Source organism: Acomys minous (genome assembly GCF_964271855.1).
Source record: "Acomys minous genome assembly, chromosome: 11".
NCBI classification, from domain to species: Eukaryota; Metazoa; Chordata; class Mammalia; order Rodentia; family Muridae; genus Acomys; species Acomys minous.
The window spans coordinates 84,997,934-85,010,254 of record NC_140492.1 but is presented as its reverse complement, the minus strand read 5'-3'; positions in this window follow the sequence as shown (position 1 = coordinate 85,010,254).

The following is a 12,321-nucleotide window of genomic DNA, read 5'->3' as shown; positions in this document are numbered from 1 at the left end:
CCTATAAATACAACTATTGAAACTGGCTTTCTCTTTGTTACTATAAATATGACACATTTCATGTGCTACTAATAGTGTATTCTGCCAAATACATTTGCTTGATGAACCACATCCAGACTTGCTAGTAGTGGGCAGCCGGATAGAGGCTACCCATCCTACTTTTTTATATGGAGAGCTACACTGGTCCAGAATTGGTGGGAGGCTAGTTTAATCTCATCCTTCCTGTCTTCTGGGTCCCTTCTAACTTTCCCTCCTCTATCATCTCCCATTTTTCTCCTTTAGGTTCTATGTCTGAAATAGTAAGGTACCAATGGTATTGCTAAATCAGTGCTTAAGAACAAGAAGAGAAATTGATCTGTCAAACTAGTAATTGCCGTTCATCAAAATATGTCCACTAACAGAGAAATAGAATGTGCTATGGCGTTCCCTAATAGATGCTTTAGAAATTAAAGAAAGGTTCTTGCAAGAAATTCCATCTGTAAAAGGGTGATTCATTTGTTATTACTCCTTAGGAATATTCTTATATTTAGACTTTAAACACCACTCAGTCTGTCCCCAGCCTGGGCTCTGTATGTGTTGTGCTAGGCATCTGAGTGTTTGTTCTTAGGGTATACGTCTGCTTCCCGGTCTCAGGCACCACGCTCTGGTTGTATCCACATTGCCCTGTTTAGTGCTAGCTTGCTTCCTGATTTGATACCGTCTTCAGCTTAAGGGGAAGAGTTGTTTCCATAGCCTCTTATTAACCCCTTCAGATCCTGATTCTCACAACAACCTCAGCTGCATGATGATAGACTCAGAAGACCAATGGGTTCCTTTTCAGAGATTGGTTCTTTAAGCGCCTGTGAAAGATTAAGAGAAGTGAACATACAAAATGAAATATGTCTAATGCCAGAGAACCATACCTATCCCCAAACTGATACATCCACTTATCTACTAAGCAATTGATTGCTGAATGCTTCTCAGTACCCCTCCATAGCATGATTGTGTGTACATTCCACTTAAGGGGTAATAACCTGTGAAGAAATATTCTGATTTCAGTTTTAATGGAATATGTGTACAACCCTCCGAATATAACATGGTGTACCAGGTGTGAATAAGTTCCATTAAGTGAGACTGGAGTGGTGAGAAGAAGTTCTTCAGAAAACTAGCAGGGCTGGGAAAAGTCCTAGTGGCAGGAACAAGTGTAAGGAGTATGCTTGAACAGTTTCAGGAAAGTAATGGGCCTGCTGGCCGGTGTTTGGAAGGCCTCGCTTGAAGCTAAGTTGGTGACAGGAAAGGTCTAAATGATCTAATTATTATAACATCTTCTGGGTCGTCTTAATGATTCTGAGATTTAATCGAGATTCAAGAGTGCACTTGAATGCTTTCTGGCATGGTGGTTCAAGTTTATAATTCCAGAACTTGGAAGGCTGAGGAAAGGGGATCAAAAGTTGAGGCCATCCTGGCCTATATGGTGTTACCCAGTCTTAATGAACTAGTAAACTAATGAATGAACAAACAAAAAGGCTTTTAAACATACATTGGAGATATAACATAATTCCATCGTAATAAAAATGTTGCCTCCATTGAAATTATTTTGTACCATACTTGCTGTGATGCATATATCACAATTATGCATATATTACATATATACACACATATGGGCAATATACATATTACATAACATATCTGTACACGTGCATCCATACCCATATAGATACGTGTATTTATGTACATATGTGTGTGTGTGTGTGTGTGTGTGTGTGTGTGTGTGTGTGTGTGTTCAGCTAGACTAGACAAGAATGAAAATACTGATTGGAACAACAGAGCAATCTGAGGAAGCAGTGGCTGTAAAACTGGATTCTAGTCTATTGACAACTCTGCCACTAATTTTCCTATTTTTGTTGAATGTCTCACTCGCAAAGTGATGAAGCAAAGAGACAGCAGTGAAACATGACTAATATCATCAGGTCACATAGCCAAATAGAGAAGATAATGAAAGAGAAATTCCTAAATTAGCACTTTTAGAATTAAGGGATTAAAAAGTACGCTGGAGACAAAGCTCTGTTTTTCTAATACATCTCCTACTGAATACAATAAGACTGAGTGATAAGCTTACTGCTCATACATTATTCACTATGCATGGGCCACTGATGACATAAAACTAGTTTTTTTTTTAAATAAAAATCTTAATTCTTTTTTTTATTAATTTAAGGAATGTTAAAAGTTTCACTGTTGCAAAAGTACTAAAACAGGATTTTTATCACTAACCACTGATGTTTTACATGGTTTTGCATTATGATAGTGTTTTGTGTATTAATTAGTTTTTCTCAAAACCATGTATGTTATGTCTCATAAATACATTTATGAAATTTCTATACAGCTAAAATGATGATTATTTTCCATTTGAAAAATGAAAACATGAAAGAAATCACTATTACTATTATGAAGTGCCAAGCTATAGACAACCACTTGTCTTTGAAATAGTTTTCTTGTACAATAAGAAAAAATGAGGTTACTTTTCTAGTGTCTTTCAGATCTCTTGTAGGAAATATGTGAACCTTCTTTTCTTTTTATTTTCCTTTTATTTCTTTCCTATTTTTCCCCTTCTCTTTTTCATTGACAAGTATTTGGGAATAAAGAACTCATAAAAATCACTTGTGAAACTGTCCTTTAAATGTAGCAAAATCTTATTTGGTATATATGCTGCTTAACTACTTTTATTTGGTAAAGTTTCAACACCAAATTCCATCACTTAACTTAGCTCGTTCCATGTTGAGATGTGGGACGCAACTAACACGTGTGCTTTATGCAGTTACGTCCACGGAGAGGTCAGAGTTCTGTTGGTCGTAGTACTAAGCTCAGAGTTAAATGCAGGCCACAGTCTGTCTTTTTAAATCACATCAATTTTTAATACAGAAATTCTTCAGAGTGAAATAACTGCTGCATAGAAAGATTTCTATTTCAAGACTAATCCTTGTCAACGCTGATATAAAACATAAGCAAAACTTGCAATGATGTGATATTTTACCTTCAAGAAGCCATTCTGGCCTGTAGGCTTTAGTATTTTTCAAAACCTACTTTATTTAGGGTTCTTAAACACTTCAATCTTACTTCTAATCCACCAACTAGAGGAAGGGGGAAAGCATGTTAGTTGGAAAAGGGGGTTGTGGATCTGTTTAGACGTACTTCCTCAGGCCAACGCCGCTCTGCATTAACATAATACCAGCAGTCCAGTCTACTAGCCAACACCACACAGCAACAGAAATCCACAGCAGTTGCACAATCCAGCAGAAACAGCAAGACTCCATCGAATCGGCACGAGTCGGCAGAAACAGCCAGAAGCAACTGGAGTACCACAAGTTCTCTGGAACATTTCTCTTTGTGAGGTGAAGACCAACAAAGGCCAGCAAAGAGTTGCATGGTGAAGCTGTGTAGCATGCAAGAAGCATTGTCCTACTGTCTGTGGTTCTGGTCATATTCCTCCCAGCCACCACACACTCTTTCAAGTGCCTGCTCCTACCAAAACATCATACGCCCTCTCACAGGACATCTTCCAGAAGAACATCACGTGATACATCTGAGTCTTCAAAGAAACCGGAAACTTCCACTTCACTGGCCCTTTGCTAAGGTGTAACTCAAAATGCTTTGTGATCCTAAGGTAACACACGTAGGAGGAAAACCACATAGACAAGCTGGGAAGCTCTTTCAGAGGATAAAGGAGCTTGCTGCCAAGCCTGAGAACTCTGGTACAATACATGGGACCCATTGAGACATGCAAAAAAAAGTAGTAATTGTAACTTTAGAAAAAGAAAAAGAGGGACAGAACCTGCGTTATAGCAGTGTGTATTCCCATGGGGAAAACACTACAATAAGACCTGATCAGCTCTAGTGACTTTCAACACGAAGGACATAACAATGAGGAAAGATAAAGATGCCACCATCATTAAAAACAAACAAACAGTACCCCCCCCCAAAAAATAACCAACCAACCAACCAAATAAACAAAATTTAAAAACCTTTTTGAGGCCTCTTGTACTCTTTTATTTGATAAGAGAAATAATGTATTTATTTCTGTGTGATTTTTGCATGTATGAAAGTTTTTAAAATTGTATTCTTTTAAAATTTTTATTGATTAACCCTTTTTTATTTTCTTACATATACATTATTTTATTACACATATATACAATAGATTACCTATAGAATGGAGAACCATGGCAGAGTCAGGAATTATATAAATTTTTGCATTCTTAATGTTTTGGATATTTGTACTGGACAGCCTTGAAGAAAACATCTTTCCTATATTGGTGCATCTAAAATTCTGAATGTAAATCAATCTCCTTCACATCTTGTCATTTTCAACTTAAAACATCTATCTAGACCTAAAAACATCTTAAGCCCTAAGCAACTAAGCTTCACTGTGAAACTAAGCTACCTGGTCTTCAACTCCAAGAGAGACTTGAAAATGAATAAACTTGATTACCTGAGTATGCTGGGAGTACAGGTTAGTAGCATTTGAAATGAGAAGATGACAGAGACAGTTTGCTACCTGAATTGTCACCCAAAATTCTCTATAATGTTGGAGCATCTTCTTCAGCCTTCTGGCCTAATATATCAGACAGGACCTAATGAGGACTTGCTTACCCTGTCTTGGCAGAGTTCAACCATCTACTCTGCCTACATCCAAGCTTGCCAATTTTGGGGCAGAATTCAGTCTGCAGGAGGAATGAAGACATTTTGCCCAGTGGCTTATTTGCTACATTTGAAGCCATCTCCATAAGGAAGTTCTTTGAGGCTTATCATCCTCTTTGAGGTAGGCTGGGTGTTGCCACATGTTAACCTGTCTCATTGTCAGTTAATCTTTAAAATAATAAAAACATTCTAAAGTGCCATATTCTTCATGTCTTATAGGTTTTTGAAGACCATGTCTAACTATCCTACCTGATCTTTCTATAGAATCATATCTATCTGCCACATCTAAGATGTACAAGCTTGTGATAAAAGTAGACTAGTAATTGACATGATCATGATTTGATCAACTAACAATTAACTTTTATAACTTATTAATCCTAAACAGCCTGCAATAGCACTTTCAAAGTATTGAAAGTAAACCTTGTATTATAATTGAGTTATATGGGTACCGTACTCTTTTAAAAGAAATAACAAAACCATTCATATATTCGATGTGCTGAGAAGTAAACTTTTATTCCGGGATAATAACTTTGCCTGAGGTTATACAGCTTCTTGCCTGAACAACTTGAAACCTCTGATTCCTCCATGGGCTCTTGACACTCTTCCTCTCCTAACCAAACCATAACCAAATGTTGTCAGCTGAGAGCTGTCCTGCTGTGAGCTTTCTTGGTTGTAAATTCAGATCACATTTCAGAGGGCACATTTCAGGCAGTTTCTAAATAAGGCACCCATTTTCATTAAAAAAGGGACTATGATTTTCATTACAGATATCTAATGGGATTTTATTCATATTTAAATATTTGAGTAATTATATTTGTTTATATGGTAAAAGCAAATTTGAGGCAAGTGGCTTTTCGGCCAAAAACAGAACAATAAAAATCCTGGTTGAAATAAAACCACAGTTGGATTCAGTGAAGGAACAAATAACTGTGCATCAAGTCTCCAATTTTCCAGGAAGGGAATACAGAAATATTTAAATCATTTTGTTGTGTGTGCTAATAGTTTTTTGTTGCCTCAGAGAAGTTCAGCATGTGAGAATTCTCATTTAGCATTCATAAGAGAACAGGCTGATCAGGTTTCTGTCCATTGAAAGAGAAGGCTGGACAGGGGTGACCTTACATCACATAATGATAAGTATCGTATGGACCATATTAGAAACCTTTGGACACTGTCAGTTCATACAATCCACGTTGTCAAGGACAACAGTTTCTAAAATATTTCCTGACAAATTGCGAGGGGGCAAAAGAACCTCACTGTTTCAGTTTTTCTATATTGATTAGGCTGGAGGCCTAATTAAGTCAACTAGAGATGATGTGTACATAAGGTGCTGAACGACTGTAATAATGCAGTTGAATTCATCCCAGATGTGGGTATAATTAAGAATTTTGTCAACACTTTTACAATAAATCTCTATTATCAAGAACTTTTAGCTAAGTATTAAAAAATTCATTCTCCTTTTAATCCCAGCAACTCGGAGGCAAAGGCAGGTGGATCTTTGTGATTTCAAGGACATCCTGGTCTACAGCATGAGTGCTAGGACAGTCAAGGCTACCCAGAGAAATCCTGTCTACAAAGCAAAACAAAAATTCATTCTCAGCTGCAACTTGCCATTCATGGTTTCAGCTAGGAAGTAATTTTCGTTGAACATTTTCTAGAAGGAGGAAGAGGAGGAGAGGAAGAAAAGGAAGGAAAGAAGAAAGTAAAGTAGAAAAAGAAAGAAAGGAAGTAAGTAAGTAAAAAAAGAAATAATAAATAAAGCCTGTCTTGTAATGGATTGTTTTATGAACAGTTTCAACCATACTGGAAGAGAAAAATTGTGGCATGAAGTCAGTAAAAGAAAAAATGATTCCTTTATTTCTATGTCTAATATGTTTTTCTCCTCAGGCTAAGTGCTTCTTTTATGCTTCTGTTTTCACTTTTGAGTACATAGACTTTCCTCGGACAAACTGTCCTACCAGAGATCACGCCCTTCAAAAAACCGGCTTGTCCTCACACAATGGTTACAAGTTGTCATAGCTTCTCAGCCAGGGTTCAGAAATCATGTCCTCTTTTGTTTTTCCCTTCTAGGGCAAGATTTTGTATGGTGTGAAGATTGAGCTGTAAACGTATTAACTGGGAGAGGGGTGGGCATCCTCTGGGCAGTTGATCTCCTTATGTTGATCAGTTGTGCTTTTCTCTAATCATCATTACCTGCTGCTACAAAAGAAACTTCTCGGTTAATGGACAAGAGCTACACGTATCTGTGCGTATGAGGGTAACTATTTAGAATACAGTTAGAAATCATTCTGGTGTAGAAAAGTGGGAGTAGCCATTGTTTTAGAATGCATGGCATGACTCTCTCCTTTGGGGCAGGTCTTAAGTGCAGTACAGTAGCTGTTGGTTCATTTCCAGAGTGGCTTCTCCAGTTTGCAAGATACCAACAGCGAAACGGGGCTCCCCTTTCCGTACAATATTTGTTGTTAGGTATTTTGCTGCAGTTCTGACTACTGTATAGCATGTAGCATCTCAAAGTTGCCTCAACTGGTATTTCCCAAACTGCTAAGTATGTCAAACACATTTTTATTCTTCGGCGTTTAGTACAGTAAATTTTGAATTGAATTCTTCTGAATATACTCCCACTATTTTCATATTTCTCCCCCCCCTTTTTTCCCCTAGACTAATGGATGGGCCAAGTAATGTTCATCTTGGCAGCTTTCCTTCCATAAGCTGCATGTACATAGATCATAAATTTAAATTTAATAAAAATAATGGGAGAGCTGAAAGAAATGTTGAGATATTGGCCTTGAATGCTATACAATAGCGTTCACTTTTCAATCATCAAGCTTCTTGTATTTTGAGGGCAGCATAGGGGAATGCAGAGAAACCCCTAAGCAATAAAAGCCTGTATTCTCTACTCTCCAGCTGGCTCAATACTGCCTCTTCCTAGTTTCAGCTATTTGTGATGGATTTCGTGGGCCGCAGTACCAATTATTGAAAGTTTTGATTGTTAATCATTGCAAGTCTCCACTGGATTCTTCTGAACATTGCTATCAAGAAAAGAGGCTTTTAAACAACCAGATGACAACAAATCAAAAACCAATCTTGTTAAAGGTACACGCTTGATGAACCTGTATTTTAAAATTATAAGGAAATGTTTTCATAAAGATGAAGTTAGTGATGACAGAAATGTTAAGAAAATATTTTAAGTGAATCATTTATTTGTAGTAAATTTAAGGGTAAATTGGTTGTTTTGTGTTATCTACTTACATTTATACCATCCTTAACAGCTTAAAATAACCAACAAATTATATAATAGTCCTTGTGGATTAGAAGTCTTACATAATTTTGGGCCTTTCATACAAATCTCATAAGACTACACTCAATATAGCAGTCTATGTGTGATTTCATTTAAATTTGGGAATTAACCTTAACATGCAAAAATGTCAAATAGTCATTTCATATATTAAACAAAAGCTTTCCGGTTGTTGCCCTCATTGTATAAACAATAAATTTAGAGGTAAATGTAGAAATTAACAAAATAAACAGCAAAAAGGTGGAAAAGTTGCAATTTTAAGGTCTGTTCGGAAGGAGACAGACTATGACAGACAGTTGTAGTAGGGGAAACTGGCCTTCTCAAGAACGTTGAGGATGGATTCCCTTAGAATGAGTGATCCTTCTGGGTTTAAAGATGAGTGGGAGCTGTGTACTTGAGTATTAGGCATTTGATATTTTTGAAAGTGTAGCAGCTTATTTAAAAGCTGGCTGTTAAGGTCAGATATTGACACTGCCAACTTGATAGGATCTAGAAGCACTGAAGAGACAAGACTTGAATGACTCTGAGAGGTTGTCTAGTTTAGGGTAGCAATGATCAAGACCAATGCTCAACGTAGTTGGTACCATTCCATGGGCATGGATCCTGAGCTGAAGAAACAGAAGATGCATAGGCATGCTCTTTGTTTCCTGACTGTGGAGGCAATGTGACCTTTAACCTCCTGCTCTATCCACCATGGGTCTTCTCCTTCATGATGAACTACATTGTCTCCAAGAGTAACGGTTCTCAGTATTTTGTCATAGAAACAATCAGAATCTGACCTGAACGCTTTGTCTATGAGGACTCCGTTTCATGCTACCAGAAGGCTCCATGTGAATTTCAGAAGGGAAACAGCCACTGGTCCTACCCAGCTATGGTGCGTATAAATCGCAAGAAGATAAGCATGACATATAATTCTAAGCCTGTAGCAGTAGTACACATACCTTGGGGATACTCAAGAGCTTTCTAATTAAACTTAAATTTTGTTCAGCAAAATGGAAATAGTGTTGGGTACTGGAAACTTAACCAACTAGCCAGGGCTGGTGAAGTCATGGATCTTAGATGAAAACCCACAGTCACCAACATAATCCTTAATTGCATCCTGAATATTTATTCTTGTACAAATAGATACATGACGTTCTCACTTTTTATCTAAGGAACCTCATTTTAAAATAGATGTAAACCACTATAGAAAACCACAGACAGTCTAGAGAACCAGATATTGTGTGGTGCTCAAGCCATACTGACACATCTACAACACAGCTCCTATACCTGTACGCCAGGGGTCACTGCAAAGGAGGGGATGAAAGAGTGTAAGTGCCAGAGGAACAGGAGGTTTGCTGTGAGGTTGTGTTTCCTAGAAGCTATTCCTATGAAGCCTCAACAACAATGGCTGTCTAAGCAAGACCCATAAGAGAATGATGCCAATAGGCATGCTAACATAGAAGGGGACAGTGCTCATGAAGCCTAAAGCATAGACAAAGAAGTATCAGTGACCGAAAATGCTGAAAGCAGGAGAAATAGTCTTCCCCAGGGAAGAGCCCTCAGTTGGTTATGTAATAGCAATCGGTCAGCTCTGAAATTGAAATCATATACAGACCCATAACGTTATACAGACTGAGCAGGTTTTATGTATATTTAGAAATATATATGATGTATACATATATGTGCATATGCATACATATACACATATATACAGCTCTATGTATGTGTATATATGTATGTATAGATATACATAAAAAGTAGGAGCAGGAATTTGAAGGAGAGAAAGAAGAGGGAATCTCTACCATGTAAAGGTAAAAAAGGGAAGAAAGGGTAGGGGAAATGATGTATTTATATAATTTCAAAAAAATAAAAAATAAGAGAAAGATAGTTAATATAGGCTAAAATTATCAAGATCTATTATCAGTTTCTCGAAACAGAAAATGTCACTCCTATAAGAAATCATACTAAACATCTTAAAGCCGATGTTAAGGATCCTGTTAAGCATCTTATAAAGTAGGACATTCTTCTTCAATAAAGAATTATATGCTCCAAAATATTAGTAGTGCTGAGGGTAAGAAACTCTAATTCAGATTAAAATGACCACTGCTTTAGCTAGGAACTGAACTGGCAGGCAGAAAGAAAGAAACCTACTAGAAATGTTCTAGGAAGTGCAGTAGGCAAGGACTTACGAAAAGGATGGATAGATGATATAATGCTCTTACTTCTCCACCTACTATAAAGAATAGTGAGAAAAAGAGAATGTTTTGTATAAAAGAATATTCACATTGAACTTGGAGAGCTGGAAGTACCTTTCAGAGCTCAAAATTGAAGTACCAAGTGATTGTTTATATGTTCAGGTCTGGCGTTCCAATGAAAAGCCTGGATTAAAGATGTGAACTTACAATTGATCTCGGAGTAAGAAGAGGGTATAAATGGGAGTTCCTAAAGGAGAGAATGGGTTTGTAAGGAATGGTGTTATAAGATTAATTCCTTGAGAATTAATCACTAAACACTGACTCTCATAAGAAGTGATGATGAAGAGAAACAAAGCACATATTGTTCTCATGGTTATGAGGGAAATTAAAGAAGTCGGGAGGTAATCCCCCTCAGTCACAGTCATAGGGGAGGGGAATAAGGGGAAAATGGGAGGGAGGGAAGAATGGGAGGATACAAGGGATGGGATAACCATTGAGATGTAACAAGAATAAATTAATAAAAATAAAATAAAATAAAATAAAATAAAAAATAGCAAAAAAAAAAAAATAAGTCTAAAGGGTAGCAATGCTTTTGTGTAGTGAGAGGTCATATTTAGTGTAGAGTGAACACTATGTGAACAGCAATTGCCATTATTGAATACATTTATGATTGTATTGTTCTTTTTAGTGTTTTTGGTCTATTTTTTCATGGTTGTATCTCTATTTACCTGCTATTAGGAGACAGTTAACCAGAAATCTGTTGATCAGGATTGTAAAAGTCATCTTTACATCATAAGTCCAACTACAAACCCATGAGTTACAGAGACTGAGGATAGCCAAAGGCTTCCATTTAGTGTGAGCACATTTGTTACAGATGCTCAAAGTTCTTTGGATGGAGTTATTCTATGGGTAATTATGTGAGATCTTATTTTGCTGCTTGGCAGTGTTTCTTAGCATTCCTTTGCACTGTTTTCAAGCTGTATGAGATGTTTACTGAGTTCATTCTCAGGGCTCTGCATGGCTTTCACTGTGACTCAGTGGTTGGGAAAAACACATCACATCTCTGGAAGATAATAATAAGCATTATCTCCACACAATTGCAATTTGATGCTCAAAAACAATTTCTAAATCATTAAGTATTTTTTACACCTCTGACTTATAGGCATATTTGCTTTACTCATAACATTTAAAATTCTTTTTAAGGCATGAAAGTGTGTCTTACTTATCATAAATTTAAAAAGAGTAGCAAGAGATTAGCAGAAAATATATATCAGAATCACGGAGTACTTATTTCCCGGAATAGTAAGGGGATGTCCAACAACCTCTGTTGCCTAAAGCCTTAGACATACACTTTTTAATATCAGTATGTTCAAGAGATATGAGCCAAGTGAAAAATTTTCAGTGGAAAATATGAGCTAGCCAAAAATTATTGTATAATAGCTCAAATATAATGCGAATATGCTCAGGTTCATAGCACTGTAAATAAAACATCAAATAAATGAAATAGGCGAGACAAACGTCTCATGCATAAAATTTAAAATAATTTGTATAGTATAGTCTGTCTTTCAGAGGCTGGTGACTCTTTGGCATTGGATCACCAATTAGTATATTTGTTCCTAGAAAAAAACCCAATTTCTCCTACAATCAGCATTCCCTAGTTGCCTGTAGTGCTTTTAGTAGGTGTCAGGTATTGTGAGCTTTCCCTTGTCCATTTTAGCATGTCTATGGGTGTCGTGTTCATGCAGTTCATGTTTAGGCAGTCACGTTGGTGAAACTTTATGAATGTAGTTTCTAACATTACTGGGAGATGCAATCTCACAGCTCTGAACATGCATAAGAGTAACATTATGCAGACAGAACAGGTTATATTTAGAAATATGTATGTACATACCTACACATATATGCATCCAATAACTAGTATCAAAAAAATAGTCCATGGATGTGAAAAAGAGGAAAAAGGAGTATAACAGATGGTTTGAAGGGAGGAAAGGGAAGGGAAAAATCATGTAATTATATTATATTCTCAAAAAGTATTCTATATAAGTCACATATAAAAGCTATAGGAATAATCACTTCTATGTGGACTCTGAGGATCCTCCATCTGTGGTAAAATGTCATAAATAGAAATTTCATAGATAACTAAAAGAATAATTAACATTAAAAACTCTTTTTATCAGAATA